General features: G+C 45.6%; 1 protein-coding gene across 3 annotated transcripts in view; it reads right to left on the bottom strand.

The window, feature by feature from the left end:
* TTC12 (tetratricopeptide repeat domain 12) overlaps positions 1-6,537 on the bottom strand; it is a 377,867-nt gene extending 371,330 nt beyond the window's left edge. The window contains exons 1-2 of one of the 3 annotated variants that reach the window (XM_086957374.1): positions 6,447-6,482; positions 4,780-4,876 (exon numbers count right to left, since the gene is read on the bottom strand). The gene's annotated coding sequence lies outside the window, so the exon portion shown is untranslated. Of the gene's footprint in view, positions 1-4,779; positions 4,877-6,446 lie in introns of all 3 variants that reach the window. The other 2 variants (XM_086957373.1, XM_086957375.1) reach the window with 2 other exon arrangements.
* Between the last annotated feature and the right edge of the window lie 9,342 nt (positions 6,538-15,879).

Raw genomic sequence — 15,879 nt, 5'->3', positions numbered from 1 at the left:
CAGGTGCCTTGCACTGTGGGAGGGATATCCTGAAGTGGCTGCTCGCAGAACTTTTTATTTTATTTATATTATTTTAATTATACGAGTTTATATAGCACGAATTTTACCAGAAGGTGTCTGAGCGATCTACATAAGAACTGGTTGCAAAGTATAAGGATTTAGGATTACGTGCGTTACAAAACAGATACAAAAAGAAACAAGCTCTTGGCATTTCTGTGGGGAGGGGGGAGGAGAAATGCGAGACAAAGTACGGCTGGCCGTAGGCAGCAACAGCAGGGGTGACTAATTAGGGGGAGGAGAAATGCCTGAGCAAATGGCAAGCTCGTGCACGGGAACATGCACTTTGACACACTGATGGAGACCAAAAGTCGGCCGGGCTGTACAATGCTGTAACGTTTTGAAGGCATGAGTTTGGCCTGGGCTGGAAGCAAGGAGCACGGCGAGCAGGGAGGGGCTGGAGAGGTGATGGCACAGAGAAAATAAATGCGAGTCACGGCCTGGCGGCCGTGAAGTGTGAAGCAGTGGGCGGGGAAGCAGGAGCAAATGGTAAGGGGAGCCTTTGAAGAGCAAGGCAGGGCGATAGAAGCGCGTTCACGAGCATGTGCACTTCTACAAATTCTCAGCTTTCTGGTTTGACTGCAATAGGTCTCTCTGCGAGACCTAAAAAGGCAACTTAGTGAAATAAAATAATTGCCTAGGTTCAGAAATTTGCGACGCCTTGGGTCAAGCGCATACAAGTTATTTCGAGAACATTATTATTCAAGTCACAAGTACTGCAGTTCTGGTAATGTTTTTCGAGAACTAATCATCCTAGCTGTGAGCTACCGAGATCCCATTACACTGATGTCATTGCCATTGGAAAAAGAGGAAGAAAAAAAAACATTGTATCTTTCCACATGTGCTGAAGAACAAAATTATAAATTTATAGAGCGGAATTTGACTTTTCCGTGCTCTATATGTGAGATATATGGATGCACTGTAAAAATGGTTGATGTATCCGCTTTCACCAGTACTTACATTAATGTCAAATTATATAGCACTTTTAGTAAGTGTTTATTACTATCCTACAGAATTCATTTTGGAAACCTTAGAATAAAGAAAGATTGATAAAACACCTGGAAGGGCCCGATGTGTCTTACAGTGCACATAAGGCTCCTTGATGGTGCTTCATAAAATCACTAATCTGCATTACAAAAAAAGTCATTTATGACCAGCAGGTAATACACAGGGTTTTTTTTGCAACAGACGAAGCACGCCGCGGACCTACTTACATAAAGCACAAGTCTGTCATATGCCTTTTACACACCGCGCTTTAAAGCAGGTCCGTTAAAACTATTTTTTAATGGGTGAAACCAAGGACTAATCTGCACACAGATCCCTGTTATATTACCACTACTATCCAATGAAACCTGCTAGGCAACCACGCACATACCGCCGCAACTGGTGTCTGAACCCCTTCAGGTATTTTAAAATGCAGTGGGTTTGTGTGAATTAAATAAACCTGCACCAACCTACAATCGCATGAGCCTTTTTGCCAATTTCTTTTCGGAGATATATATATATATATATTATTTGTTTACAGCACGGGTTGCCACGACCCAAAAAACAAGTATTTATTAGGCGTGTTTGATACTCGACAGCAGTATTAGAGCCGAGCACTTTCGAGAGCTCGTAGCATTTCTTGCTCACTTTCTCTGCCAGCTGTAAACCAGGTTTCCAGTTTCGCTGCGTGGGAATAACGAAGTGCGCATGCGTGTGTGCAAGACACCTTAAATAAACTATACTCCGCGAAAGCTTTGTGTCCAAACAACTGCCACATAATCATTTAAGGTGTCAGTACTACAACTCACTATGTAATGAAAGGTTTCAGGCAGAATCCACATTAAGGACTGGTGTCAGTGCTAATTAAGGACACGTTTTATTTAACAGCCGCTCGCCGTCGGTTTGAGGATCGGGTTAGTTTGCGGCTTCTTTCGGAACTGGGTTCGTCTGAGGCTTCGGTGGCAGCAGCGGTGCGCGACACCCGGCGGCAGCGGCGCGCTCGGCCCGGCTGCAGCAGCAGCAGCGCTGCGAGGGCTTCCTGGAAGCTCGCGCGCCTACTCAGCTCCGGGGGCACGTGCAGCACGGATTTAAACCTTGGCTATCCTGTCCACGCACAGCAAGCCATGCCCCCCCCCTACTCCTCGAGCCCAGCTTCAAGTCTAGGAGCTGTGCGTACATTAATGCGATACAGGCAGCCAGTGTAGAGCAGGTGGCGGCTGGCGATCTCTCTCCCGGCGCCCCGAACAGTGGCAAACATCAGATCCAACTCAACTCACGGCATTAGGCGAGCCGGTCTACAGACCTATGCCACACAAGGTGTGCATCTCTGTAATAGTGCGGTGTCTCGGAGTACATGGAGGAGATCAGGGAGCATGTTACTTAATCACGTATAATGCAGGGGAGTCGTAGTATCACGGTGCATTACTAGGTATCCTGCACAAGCTGCAATCATTGACGCAGCTCAGGCAACACGGTAACCAGTATTGTGCAAATGTTTGGCTCATCCAATTTCGAAAAGAGTAGGTCGAATGCACGTGCACCCCTTCTGCATGCCTGTTTTTAATCATATGCAGATAACGAAAACAGATGTAATTAAAGACGAGAACCGTGTATTCGCCAGTCACTTGTGTCAACATATTATTAAACACCTGTTCACGACCCACAGTTCAAGACTGTAAATCTGGAAGAAAATGCTCTCGCCAATCTAGAAAGGATTTGATCACACAACAGAACGGGGTAAGAACGGAATGAAGATGCGGGCTGGTTCATGGGCTCAAATTCGGATGTTACTACAATGTTTCGCCGCTAGTACTAGTTCTTTAGAAGCGCCACAGAGCATGAATCGAGGGCTTGTGTGATGGTTTCTCCTAGTACTGGACGAGTGTAGAACTGACAGCTTCCAGGGGTTGCCCTGATCGCGCGTATAGCGCTTGTGCCATCGCCTTGCCGTTCTAAAGCGCTGACTAGACAGTGTAGTCGTTGCTGCCGGTGGGTCAGCTGGAAGTCAGTATCGCTTTAGAAAGGAGCTAGTGGCTTCAGTACTGCTTTACTATTGGAAACCGATAGCTTTTGCAATGCTCTAATACGGGTCGGCAATTTCATTTTTATGTCACCGCTTATAAAGCTTCTAAAGTACCATAGGTGTCTCGGTACTGAAAAACAAACCCAAAGATAAACAAGACGTGTGCGTCGGAAAACTGCCGTGGGGCGGGACTTCCGTTTCCTGCTGGAAGCCCGCGCCCACGGGTTGGCTGGCTAGGAGAGGAGCAGAGGTGACGCGGGGCTCCCATGCCCGAGGGAGAGCCCCGCGGTGGCGGCTGAACTCCGGAGTTGCACCGATGCGGTAAGTGGGGTGGGGTTGGGGTGGGGTGGGGTGGGGGAGGGGGGGGTGCGCGCATGTGTAGCTGTGCGTATGTATGTATATGTGTGGCTGTGTGTCTGTTAGCTGTGCGTGTGTGTGCGCGCATGCATGAGTTGAGTGTGGCTGTGTGTGATTGAGAGAGGCAGGGGATGTGCACGGCGCCGTGCGCGCCCTCGAGGAGGAATCTGAGACAGTAGAGGCGCGTCCCCGAACGCTGTCTCAGATTCCTCCGAACACGCCGACAAAAGGTCCTTCGCTAGCTTCGCTACGCTTGACCTAATAAACAGTGACATAATTTTCATTATCCACATAAATAGCTAAAATTGAATTCTCTGTTTTCCCTGGATATATATTTTCCTCGAGAAACTGAAAGCAACAAGTCAGTATGAAACACTCAGGATGTGGTAAAAATTTGTATAACACTAGCAGAAGAACTAGAAACCCGCATGAGACAAGGAAAGTGGTTTAATATCAACAAGAAGCTGCCAGGCGTGTTACATACATGCGTGAGACTGGCAGTAAATGGTGCATTCCTGTCTGAGACAGGAAGTGCTCAATACCTGCATGACATTGTCAGGAAGTGTTGTTTACCAGTTAAATACTGCAAGCAAGTATCACATGCAAGTAGCGGGAAGGGTTAAACGAGAATGGGATGGCAGAAGGTTTAAGTGCCTGGAAGGTTACATAGCGCCATGAAAGTGGAATGGCGAATTAACAACCTGTATGCAACTGGTAAAATGAGACTGGCAAGAAAGGTTAAATAGCCGTCTGAGACTGACAAGACAGGTAATGTACCTGTATGATAATGACAGGCACGGTTATGTGTTGATATGCCACCTGGATGAAATACTCAGTACTACCATAAGGTTAGCATGGGCGCTACGTCGCTGTCTTAGACTGGCACAAAAACGTTGCATAGCTGTGTAAGACTGGCATGGTGAGTGGGATGCCTACAGGAAATGTGCCCACATGTAAAAGGATGGCCGCAGAGTTACATACGTGCAAGAGTGACACAAAAGGGTGAATGCTCGCAGGAGATAGGCGAGTGGTGTTATGTGCCTGTATGAGACCAGCAAGAGAGCTCACATGCCTGAATGACAAGGCTTTTGGTATGCTAATAATCCCCTTGAGGAACTGTTGTGTACTCAATTAAATCGACTGAAAGAGGGGGTTACGTATGTCAGGCAATGCTGTTAGTGTACGAAGCTATGTGGGACCGGCAGAACTAAAATTCCTGTGCGAGAAGTACAGCGGTGTTACCATGTTAGACCGCATGTATGAGCTAGACTTACGAGACAACTACAGGACTGAAATCTGGAATTTTACAAGCCTGCATCAGACAGATCTGTAAAAGACTGGCGACAAACAATACATACCTGTACGAGATTGGATTCACGCTACCCCACTTTGCAACTCGACACCTCCTAGCCCTACAGCTGCAGGTCACTTTCAAACAGACACGTATCCAGGTTACTAGATGTAAACAAAGAAATGTGCCAATAAGTGAGTCTCCCTTCCCTCTGCAACATCCCTCCTCCGTCGCACTCTTTTGCACTGATGGAAATGTAAATTAGTCCATAAAAGAGGAAAACAGCTATCAAAATGCGCCTGCTTGGGCACTGGACGCATGTGTTGTGTGGGCTTAACTGAAAGCAAAATGAAAGACAGATGAACCCAAGTAGTACCATATTCGTTGTATCAACACAACTATCAAAAGGGCTGTTTTTAAATGGCCTTTTTTCTTCCTGATCGCCATTTTCAAGATATTGTCTATAATCTCAATATTTTTTTTTTACTCGCAAACATAAAATGAATAACTAGAACACCTGTCCACACTGACTTAATGTAAGCCTAGTAGGTAAATCCAAGTTCCTGAAATTTACTTCAGACAAACACCTTACATAAGTGCATAGAATTCCATCCAGCAGATATGTTTATGCTATGTAACTACGCTCCAGTAACTGATGGAACTTTGTAACCATGTTTTGAAACAATGCTTGTTCCTCATTTAAAGTGCTCCGATACCTCCGGGTCAGCCAGCGCTATATAAAACTTTTCAAATAAATGGAAAAAAATACACCAGGGCAGATTTAAAATATATCGTTTTGAAAACTATAACGTGTTTTTATACAATAATTGATGCCAACGTTTTGCCTTTTCCAGGAGAAGTACATAACCGGTGACAGCATCACTGAAGTCACGCTACTCGTTTTTCAACCTCAGAAAGATAAAAGACTGAATCAGCCACAGAGAGCCGAACCTATTACCAGCACATTATATAAATATATTTCAGCAGAGAGCACTGAAGAGAGCACGGAAGTTGCTGGACAGCTGTGCCAGATTACAATAGCTTGATACATACAATGCAAAAATGCTATCATACTACACAGAATTTTAAATAAATAAATACATGTTTTCAAAAAGCACGCATTGCCATTGTATGACCCATTCCTCATGTTGAGCCACAGAGAATATAAACATAGATTTGCCCCATTATCTGCCCCTGTGTAAACCTAATAAGACCAACCATAGCTGGGACGTGTTCGCTCACATTAGAACTCGGTACAACGGTTTGACACCACCAGCCACCACCCCAGCACTTCCCATTCTTGCACTTTCGGACTGTATTTTTAACGTTATAAGTGAAACCTCAACTTCCCACATGCAAGGTGCACATTGGTTAAAAATCTAGGACTGGCTGAAGGAATCGCACGGCAGTATTTTCAATTCAAAATGTGCCACCTCCTAATACTTTCTGTTCTTGCAGTCATTTGCTATTATTAAGTTGCGTATAGAAATTTCATTTTAGTTCATGGGGAAAAAAGGTTTTCAGTATTTTTAGTACTGTTCTGTTTCCTCTTGCACCCCCACCTTCCCAAACACGCACGGTTTTCATTTCTAGCACGCCAGCAAGAGAAGGGACTGCGCACACAAGCCCACCCAACCCCTTTTCTTCGCCCCGTGCCCCTACCCTCTTTCACCCCACCACCCACGCCGCTGTCAGATGGCTCATTCCTAACCAACAGCAGCATCAATGTCTTACACTCTCAGCTGCTACAGCTCCATGGAAACAGAACGCTTCGGGACACGAACAAAAGTTTCTTCCGGGTGTCTGTACTTCCGCATTAAGGAGTAAACGCGACAGGACTGTCGTTCTCGCAGAAGCACTGCTCTTGGTCGCCCCCTTGGAGTCTGGAGGAGATATGGCCTCCTGTCCAGTGCAGCTGCTCGATGTCCGGGAGAACAGTGGAAGAATAAACAGGCACTGAGAAAGCTAATAGGTCCAGTGTTTTTTCGCCAGGTTTTTGGCTTTGTCACTGCTTGTTTTATTTTGTCCCTGTTTCTCTAAAACGTTACTGTTGAGGGACATGCTGAGCCTTCAGCCACTAAAAAAATATTGGCTCAAAGAAAACATATTTGGTTTTTAAACAGCACACAATGCCATCGTAGTTCCTGCTAACGCATAGTACTTTTTCCCCTTTTCCCTTGCTCCCTGTAATGGAAGTTTCTAAGTGCTTGATTAATAAAAGGTGTTAAAATCATCTACCATTCAACAATTACAGTTTAACCCATTTGGCCACACAGTAAAAGATGGGGTTAATATTTATTACAAATTCAAAGCCAGTGAAGCACAACGCTATCAGTGGTGTGCTATTTCCATAGTGATAATCCAGAAATGAGCAGGAGACCACAATGAAGATGAAAAGAAATCCTTTAATAGAAGAACCCACAGCCTCATCAACCGCTGCAGGACCAAAGAACAGCAGGCAACTGACTCCTGCCTGAGATTTCATGACCCATGAAATGCTTGATGTAATCATACTTCTAAATAGGAATGCCTTATACATTACAAACAGTCTGTATGAGAGAAACATAAAATGCAATTAACAAAATGCTGAACACTCACAAGATGTAAATGCTACAGACAGACTGATATTCACAAGTCTCAGTAATATATTGTAACAATACAGGATTACTACAGGCAGGCCAAAATGACAAATGAAGTTTAGCCGTAGCGCCATAAAACGTAGAAGAAATTCTGTGACTGCAATGCAGAGTATTAAAAAGAAGATTTGATGATCAGTATACGATTTGCGGTCCTCTTGCATGTTATGCTTGACAAAAATCTAAATCTCTTAATCTAAATCTACTCGAAATAATACTGGATGAGGAACCAAGAAACCCCTAATTAGATCCATTAAAGGAGAAAGGAATCAGCACAGCAGAACCTCTGAAGCGGTTCTCTAAAGGAAAGGAATATTGTATACTATGAAGCCACACAACACAGATGTCGCAAGGAGGACTGTACCTTTCAAAGTCTAAAAAGGAATCTGAATCTAGCTGAAGTGTGATCTCCAATTAAACCACCCAAAAGAACCTCCATTAAACCCCTTTCACATGTCTCATTATTTTCCATCTTTAGACAGTAAAACTTGGCAATTGCACTTGAATATCTTTCCTTTGGTCTGCACATCAGGGGGTCTTTGGATTCTTCCCGTCTCCCAACTCTGTAAAAACAGTAGTCCTTCCTTTGTTTGATAAGGCTTCTCATTCTTGCCAAAAGATACTTTTTTCGAGCCTTTATATCTCTGTTGCACAATGTGTTTTTGTCTGTTCATTAGATCACACAACAGCACATGCAGAGGAGAGAAAACCATTGCCTGAGGAGCAAACATTCATGTTGAAGGTTAAATATTAAGAAATCTAAATGCTTAGGGCCTTTGGTCAAATTAACGTGGCAAGCATCTCAATACATGTTTAAATGCCTGATTATAGATGTGTATACAGTAAAATATAGATGCAGAGTAGTATTCAAATGAATACATGAGTATATATGAGTTTACAATATTATTCAAACCACGCAAATGCAGATATATTTAGGAACTGCAATTCGATGTTACTGTAATGAAAACATTAGTTATGCACACACATATATGTCAAGATAACAAAGTTAATGCACTTTATGTACTGTCAGTCCACCACATCACGTTAATAAGGTTACATCATATGAGCACATGAGGCCATGTATAATATATATGTATATATTTGTGGCCTGGTCAAACATGAAAGGGTGGAGCCAAAATTACACTGCTCCATTCCTGGCATTGAAGGGGACGGCATTGGGGGTGGCTGCGCTCCTTGTAAAAGAGAGGAATGCCTTCATTCACATTGAAGATACATAGTTGATGTTGTGGGCAGACACATGTCTCCATTGTGTGTTCTGTACTGAGCGGCCAAAAATTTGACTGGTACAACGCAAGACCAACACATGAAGAGGGCTGCTTGCAGGGTGGCTTACATCACCATGTAGTGGCAGAGCAGAACATTCATTCATTCTCAAATTTCAATTATAACTGGACCCAATGTAGTCAGTCATGTTCAACATGAAGTGCATAATCAGCCAACGCACATAGAATGTGAGTCTCTGACTGGGCATTGATTATGGGAGTGAGATTGTATCTTTGGCTCCTGACAGGGTCATGGGGGAGCCACTGCTCTTTGCAATAGTCGTGGACTTGTGGTTTCTTTTCGGGTACTCCTACATTTGGTAGCTGTTGGAAATTACCATTGTTTGAGTAGTGTACCCCCAGATGTTTTCTGTGCTGATTTTGCTGGCAGTAGATCTCTTTATAATTTACCCCTGCTAGCCAGTGGTAAGGTGCCTGTGCCCCCTTTACAAAATAATGATATTGACATACCCCTGATTGTCTTATTTAACCTACCTATAAGTCCCTAGCATATGGTGCAAAAGTGTACTCAGGGCCTGTATGTTAAATGTCACAGGTGGACTGAAAGACCCATTGTGCAATGCCTCTGTACACATGATTGCAGGCCTCCCATGTGCAGCTCAACTGTGCAGTTTAAAACTGCAAGTGTTACCAGTCAAAATAACCCTTGAAAGGCCTACAACTTCCTTTTAAATATTAGTAAATTACCCCTAAGGAGTCCTTTCTGCCCATAACATGGTGCATGGTATTTAAAAGTAGGACATGTAAAACATGTAATGTTAAACATATCCTTACTAAGAATATAGTCCCAGAAACCTATCCTCACTGTAGCAGGTATGGCTGCTCCATAGTAAAGCATTGGGACACAATATTACAATTAATATCACTATCTCCTGCTAGGAAATGTAGTAAGTTCCCTTTTGGGCATTCTTTGCTTCTGCCTTAGTTTAGAGTTTTCTGCCTCTGCTTTTCATTGTCAGATATAACACATGTGTTTTCGCGACATTGTTCTGGGAATACCCTGTACATGTTGCTTGTTATTTTAGGGACTCTTCTTGGGATTCAGTCTGCACATCTTGTACAAGTTTGCTCCGAATACATAACAACATAGTGTACTGTTTTTTCTTCTCTTTCAGCAACAGCTCCTAAAGTTAGTCATAACACGGTTGCAGAGCTGCATCTTCCAACACAGTCGTTTTTATCATATACATTGTGCCTCATCCCCTTTGAGGATAGAGAGGAGGATTCCGACAGACAGGACTGATCTGATACGACAACAGTGCCTGACATACAGCCCTGAGTAAACTAAGTTGACACTCATGATGCGGACCACCTAACTACATGCTGCAGGTACGGGGTCTGAGGCCAATCTCAGAGATTGTAAATATAGCCCTGTGCTCCTACAGCGAGGGTAGATGCAGCCACAGTGACATTTTTCCATGGTTGGGATGTTGGTTCTGCATACTCTGTTAGTAATGCTAATTGTTTAATTTAGTTGCATCTGCCTACTGATTGCAGCACATTTGATTCACAATAGACTACAATAGTTTCAATAAATGTATTGTAAACTTCCTTTATATCTTTCTTTAACTTATCATGTGAATTCATGAGTGAGTAACGAAAGGGGGGGCTCTGTTTCCACTGTTCCATTGGGAACTAGAGGGTCATATTACAGGTTGTCAAAATAACCTGTTACTCTGGGAAGGATATGAGTTCAGGTGACGCACTGTGAGCTAGCTAGGATTTGGGCAGAAAGGTACTGATGTTATAGATAGACTCAGTCCCTACACTCTGACGTCCTATCCTCCTAGTACCCAGTTTTGCTTTGCCAGCAGAATCCATGCAACAAAACCCCTATAAATTTTATTTTTGAACTTACGGATGTATTTATTACAAGCCCAGTTCATTGGTGAAGTCGGATTTCTAATAAATATTTTAGAAAATGTACTTTTGGAAAGTTACCTTTTCCATGCCTAAAAACTCTAGAGATCCATGTGCATTAACTTAAATTGATATCCAGGGGCTGAATAGCTCCCTTGATGAGGTGTGAACTTGCTCACAGAGCTGAGACAAAAGTGTGCAGGGGTATTCTCTCCCTCTCACAGGATGACCATGTGGATTCTGCCCTGGAACTTAAGAAACTTCAAGTAGGCCTATCCAGTCACAAGGAAATGTTAGCTGGCACCTGGGCAGGGCCCTTCTATTGTCCCCTCAGCTCGATGGGTTTTAATCCCAATGGGAGAGGAGCTACCCCCAGAAATTGTTTGGAATGCCCACAGAGGTTGGATTACTCATTTTCCTGGCACACCTCTGGGATAAGCAAACAGGCTCTGCACAAAGGTAGAAGGGTTTAACTATCTTGGATTTAGGCAGAGAGGGACACTGTGAGATTGTTTGCATCAGAGCACATAGGAAGTGCTACAACATTGGGTAGGGTTGCAACTATGCACTTTTTCTCTTTTGGTTAGGGAGAAGCCAGGAGTCCCCCCTACTCCCAGGTTGGTGCCAGACATAAATGTGGCACCCACAGTACCCTACTGAGGACAGTTTTCTGGAACTGTGGAAGAACAGAAGAGGTCTGGGCCTGTTGTCTGTGACGTGAGAAGAGCACAGGAAGACTGGGCCTGGGCCCTCTCTTGTACCCAGGGCAAAGAAGTGGACAACAAGGGTAACTAAGCAGACCTCCTGTTCAAGCTATAGGGAGACAATAAGATACAACAGGTCTTTTCTGAAACTGCCCAGCTGACCAGTTCAAACTGGACCTGCCTGGACCCTCCTGCTGGCCTTGGCTGGAAAACGTTGTGACCTCCACCCAGTGCTTTCCCCAAGGTCCTTGATTCTTGGCTGATGTCAAAGTGTACTTCTCCTAACTTTAATTAAAACCTGGGACTTGGAAACTTTTTGGATCCAAATGTCTCCGAAGGACCAGGACCAACCTGTCAAGCCAGCGAAGGTGCATTGCTGCTGGGCCAGAGATTCAGGTTGCTCCTGCATGGAGCTTTTCTGCAGTAGCAAACACAGTTGAGAAGGAATTTGGCCTTGTGGATCCCTCTTCAGCTACAGCCTTCAGCCGTGCCCCATTGGAAGAATGCAAGCTCCAAAGAAGTGATTATGTCTTCAGATAGAAATTTTCACTGAGCAAAAGCACCAAAAGTATCTGACTTGGGGGCCCCTCCTTAGGTTTGAAATTCAAATTTCTCCCACCAAAATCAACAGCATCACCGAGACCTCGTCCAGCGGCTATCTGTATTTTCACCCATAAATGTTACTAGAAATCGGAAAGTCAGCAGTCTAGGTTCTGCTCCCAAAAAGGAACTTCCTGTAATGTGAGGAGAAGAAGGAGCAGGTGTGTCAAGAAGGAAAGAGCCGGGGGGAGGAGCCAAGCTCGCGACCGTGATGGCCGCACTGTAGCTCGGCTCTGTCAACCTTCCTGCCTGAAACGCATATCCTGTACCTCATCCTGCCCCGAGGAGACACATTCGACAAAATATGGGAAGGTGAAACTTTGCTCGCACTCACCGTTTGTCCCGGGGGCTCCTGGGTGCCGCGGATCTTGAGTTGTGCCCTTGTTTGTTCCGGAGCCTCCGCGGAGTGCAGGCCGGGGACTCGGCTGTGACGGTCGGCTGGAGCGGAGTGTTGAAGCCGGCCCCCGGTGGAGGAGAGGGGTCGGCTGAAGAGGCCATTGTGCGGTTGTACCGGTGGCGACTGATCGGGCCCGGTCTGGTGGCCCGGGGGCTCTGTTGCAGGACGCGGCCCGCCTCGGACGGGGGTAGACCGAGCAGGAGGCTTGTCCCCCTTTTGTTGTCCTGTCCGGCCATCTTGAAGCCCTTCGCCCAGAATCGGCGGGCGGCGCCCGTGAGACGGTGGCGCCGGCGACCCCTTGTTTTCTGGCGGCCCATCTTTCTGCACCAAGATTGCCATTGCCGGGGCTCGACGGGACTCCGTTGGGCCTTATTCGACGGCCCGGTCCGGGGGTTGAGGAACGGAGCGTCCCTGCTGCACTGACAAAATGGCGGCCGGCGCCCTGGGTCTCGGACCTGTTTGGGGCGGCGAATCTGTTCTGTCGAAATGCACGATGGCTGAAGCTTGTGGGTGTGAGCCTACGATTGGCGATGCCTTCGCTGCCCTATGCTCTTGGCGTGCGGCCATGGCCTTTGACGCAGTTGTGCAAGATAGCGGTTCTGCCACCATGCCTGTTGGGCCGTCCCCCATGAATGCAGCCCGACTGAAGGAGTGTGCTGCTTTGCCTCTCCCGACTGTTGCAGAGAGTGCTGCCGCCGTTCATCTGAGAGACCGTATGTCTGCTACCCCGAACCTCCAGGAAGTTTTGATTGTGGTGGATGTGGGTGAGGGCCCCGCGACAGCGTCCGTCCAGGTCAGTCTGGCTGGGGAGCTCGGCGGCTGTTTGACTCGAACTGCTTCGGAGGGGTCCCATGGCTGCCCCGTGGGGGATACCTCGCCCCTTTGGACAGCGGGACCGCGCCCAGACTGTTTGCTGCTCCTGATGTTGCTCTTTGACAGTGTGGTCTGCGGCCGCCATTGTTTGCATTGCTGCTTGAGAATGGGGTCCCCTGTTTTGCACCCTTGGCCTGCCTTGTTTTGATCCTGTGTACACTCCATGCCGAACTGCTTGCTGTATTCTACTTTATTGTGTACTAAAGTTATGATCAGGAGAGGACAGGGGTGAGACAGAATTGCCTTGGTGGACTGCTAATTAATGTATGGAGATGAGGACTGCTAACAATATGACCGATTCCTCTTCATGTTCCTGATATTTGAGGTTGTGTCGATCTCGTTTCGATGTGGGTTTCAGCTGTGTTAAGGTGGGGGTAGTAGCTGAATGTTCGATTGCAGATCTCCTCTCCCACTGGTTTTCTTTTCCCCTTCCTTCCTCTTTTTGTCTGTTGTGTTCTATTCTCACTTTCTGATTCTTCTATATTTCGGGTTCTACTTAGGGTGACAGGCACGCTGCTGGGGGGGTAGGCCGTAGCCTTCTGCAGGGGTGCAGGGTGGTGTGGGAGGGATGGGGTCTGTATATTGTTTGGTTTTTTTCTTAGTTCTATGGCTCTTTTGTATCTCTTTATCGGGACGCTGTGTCTGCGCGCGTCCTCCACGGAGTGTTAGCCGGTAGTGTAGGGTATGACTTCCTCACGTCAATGATAATGATAGCACATGTACCATGTCTTACTCGCCGCGACCCCGATTGTGGGTCCTAGTCCTGTGTGCTTTACTCGCCATGGGACGCGTACTGCGGCGCTGCGTTCTTTCTTTTCTGTTTTTAATATTCCTTTTTCTACCCTTCCCCTCGTTCTCCCCTTTATTTGGGTTAGTATAGTGGATGGCTATCTTTGTGTGGCTGCTCTGATTCCTTTGACTTGTACCAGCACACATTCAGGTGGTGACGGGTGGATGGTGGGCAGCGGTGGGAACTGATTTGAAAGAGGGCGACTTTACATTAACTTTGCCAATTGCTGCTCTTACTTCCGCTTCTCACTGCTCCTTTGTATTGATGATTTACCAACTGCCCGCCATAGGAATTCAGATGTCAAAAGTTGCAATTGATCCAGCTATACTTCCTATTATATTATAAAATTAACCTTCTTCCATCCTGCTCCTAGCGGCCATACTCGGCCTTTTAATGTTGACTGCTTGTTTATATACTGCTGAGAAACTGCTGGGGAATTTCAATGCTGACTTTGTGCGCTCACAATGTTTCGTGGCCGGCCTGATTGGTTGTAGGCCCGTATTTGTATGCTTCTACTTGCACAATAAAGGTTTTCAAAAAATTAAAAAAAAAAAAAAGAAGGAAAGAGCCAAGCTAAGACGTAAGTAGACCAGCTCCTCATATGTAGGCCCATGGACCACGCAAAGGACAAATAAATAAAGGCTATGAACTAATGAGGCATTGTGTTGCGCATGAGAAAGCAGACTAAACACTGGGGATGAAGGAACCACTTCGGCAAGCAGCAAGAGACAAGTAAACAATGCACAGCACCTCGCGAGAAAAACAAAGGATTCGGCATGGCTCGCACAGTAAGATAATCAAGCTGTAATAAACGATACTGTGAGAAACAGTACAATGCTATCAGTTAGTCTGCCACCAGCAATTTGTATGTGGCGCTTGTCTCCACACATCATGCATGACTACACGTTGTCCAAGAAATCGCTAACTCCAAATGAAATTGCAATAAAAAATGTTCCAAATACTTGAAGGCTGTGAACTGTGTAGCAAACAGTAGGAAACACCAGCGCCACACAATGCTCATGTGTGTCACTAGTGAAGCATCCATCTTCAAGTTAGGTGATCCCACAAAAAAGCTGTTGAAGTCTAAGGGACGGTCGTCTTGAAGTCAGGCATTACAGTAAACTCTATGGTGTGGAGCAGCCATCCGGGAGTCAGGTGGTCCAAATGAACCCCATCGAAGTCTAAGGGGAGGCCATTATGAAGTCAGACATGCACTGGAAACAAGTGGGAAGACCATTAGAAACCAGGCAAACCCACAACAACTGACAGCCACAACTCGCAGAAGCCAAACAATGCCGAACACTGCAAAATAAACTGCTACAAGGCTAAACCAAAGCAAAAGACAGTAGGATGAGAAAATGTCGATAGAGACACAACCAGGAAGAGGGTGAGCACCATACCACCTAGCCCCTGATCAGCCACTCCTCTCATCAGGAAACAAGATGGGCCTAAAATGGAAGGAATAGATAGATTAATTTGAGGAATTCACTGAAGCCTCTAGTTATAAAGATGAGAAACACATATAGCCACAATGAAGTACCTAATCGGCAAAGAGATACTCAAGAATTGCCAGCTGCCCAAACACAGACTGGCTCATCATTGTGTGCAGCATTGGACATGAAATTCCTACCAAAGAAAAACATCGACAATGAGTGCTACACGTTCAATCTTGCATTCCACGAAAAAGGAGAATCAATGGCTCATTTCATTAGAAGGCTATGTTGGTGGGTCAAATATTGCAAATTCAGCCAATTTTCAGATGAAGACGAGATATGCCTATGCAACAGAGAGGGATGTCTGTCAGAATCGCTGTGACGTCAATTATTGCGAATGAGCTACACACCAGACAAAATTGAATAACTGACACGACTGAACGATCATGCTGAAGCACAAGCGAAGAGGATTAAATAAGAAAGCAGAGAAAAAGAGAACAGGCATTTGAGCTACAAACTCAGCCCAAAAACAGAACTAGTAAGAAATCATTTGCAGGATAAGAGATCAGA

The sequence above is a fragment of the Lissotriton vulgaris genome, chromosome 2_1, assembly GCF_964263255.1.
Source record: "Lissotriton vulgaris chromosome 2_1, aLisVul1.2, whole genome shotgun sequence".
Lineage (NCBI taxonomy): Eukaryota > Metazoa > Chordata > Amphibia > Caudata > Salamandridae > Lissotriton > Lissotriton vulgaris.
Note: the sequence above shows the minus strand (reverse complement) of the source record. Positions and strands in the feature narration are given on the sequence as shown.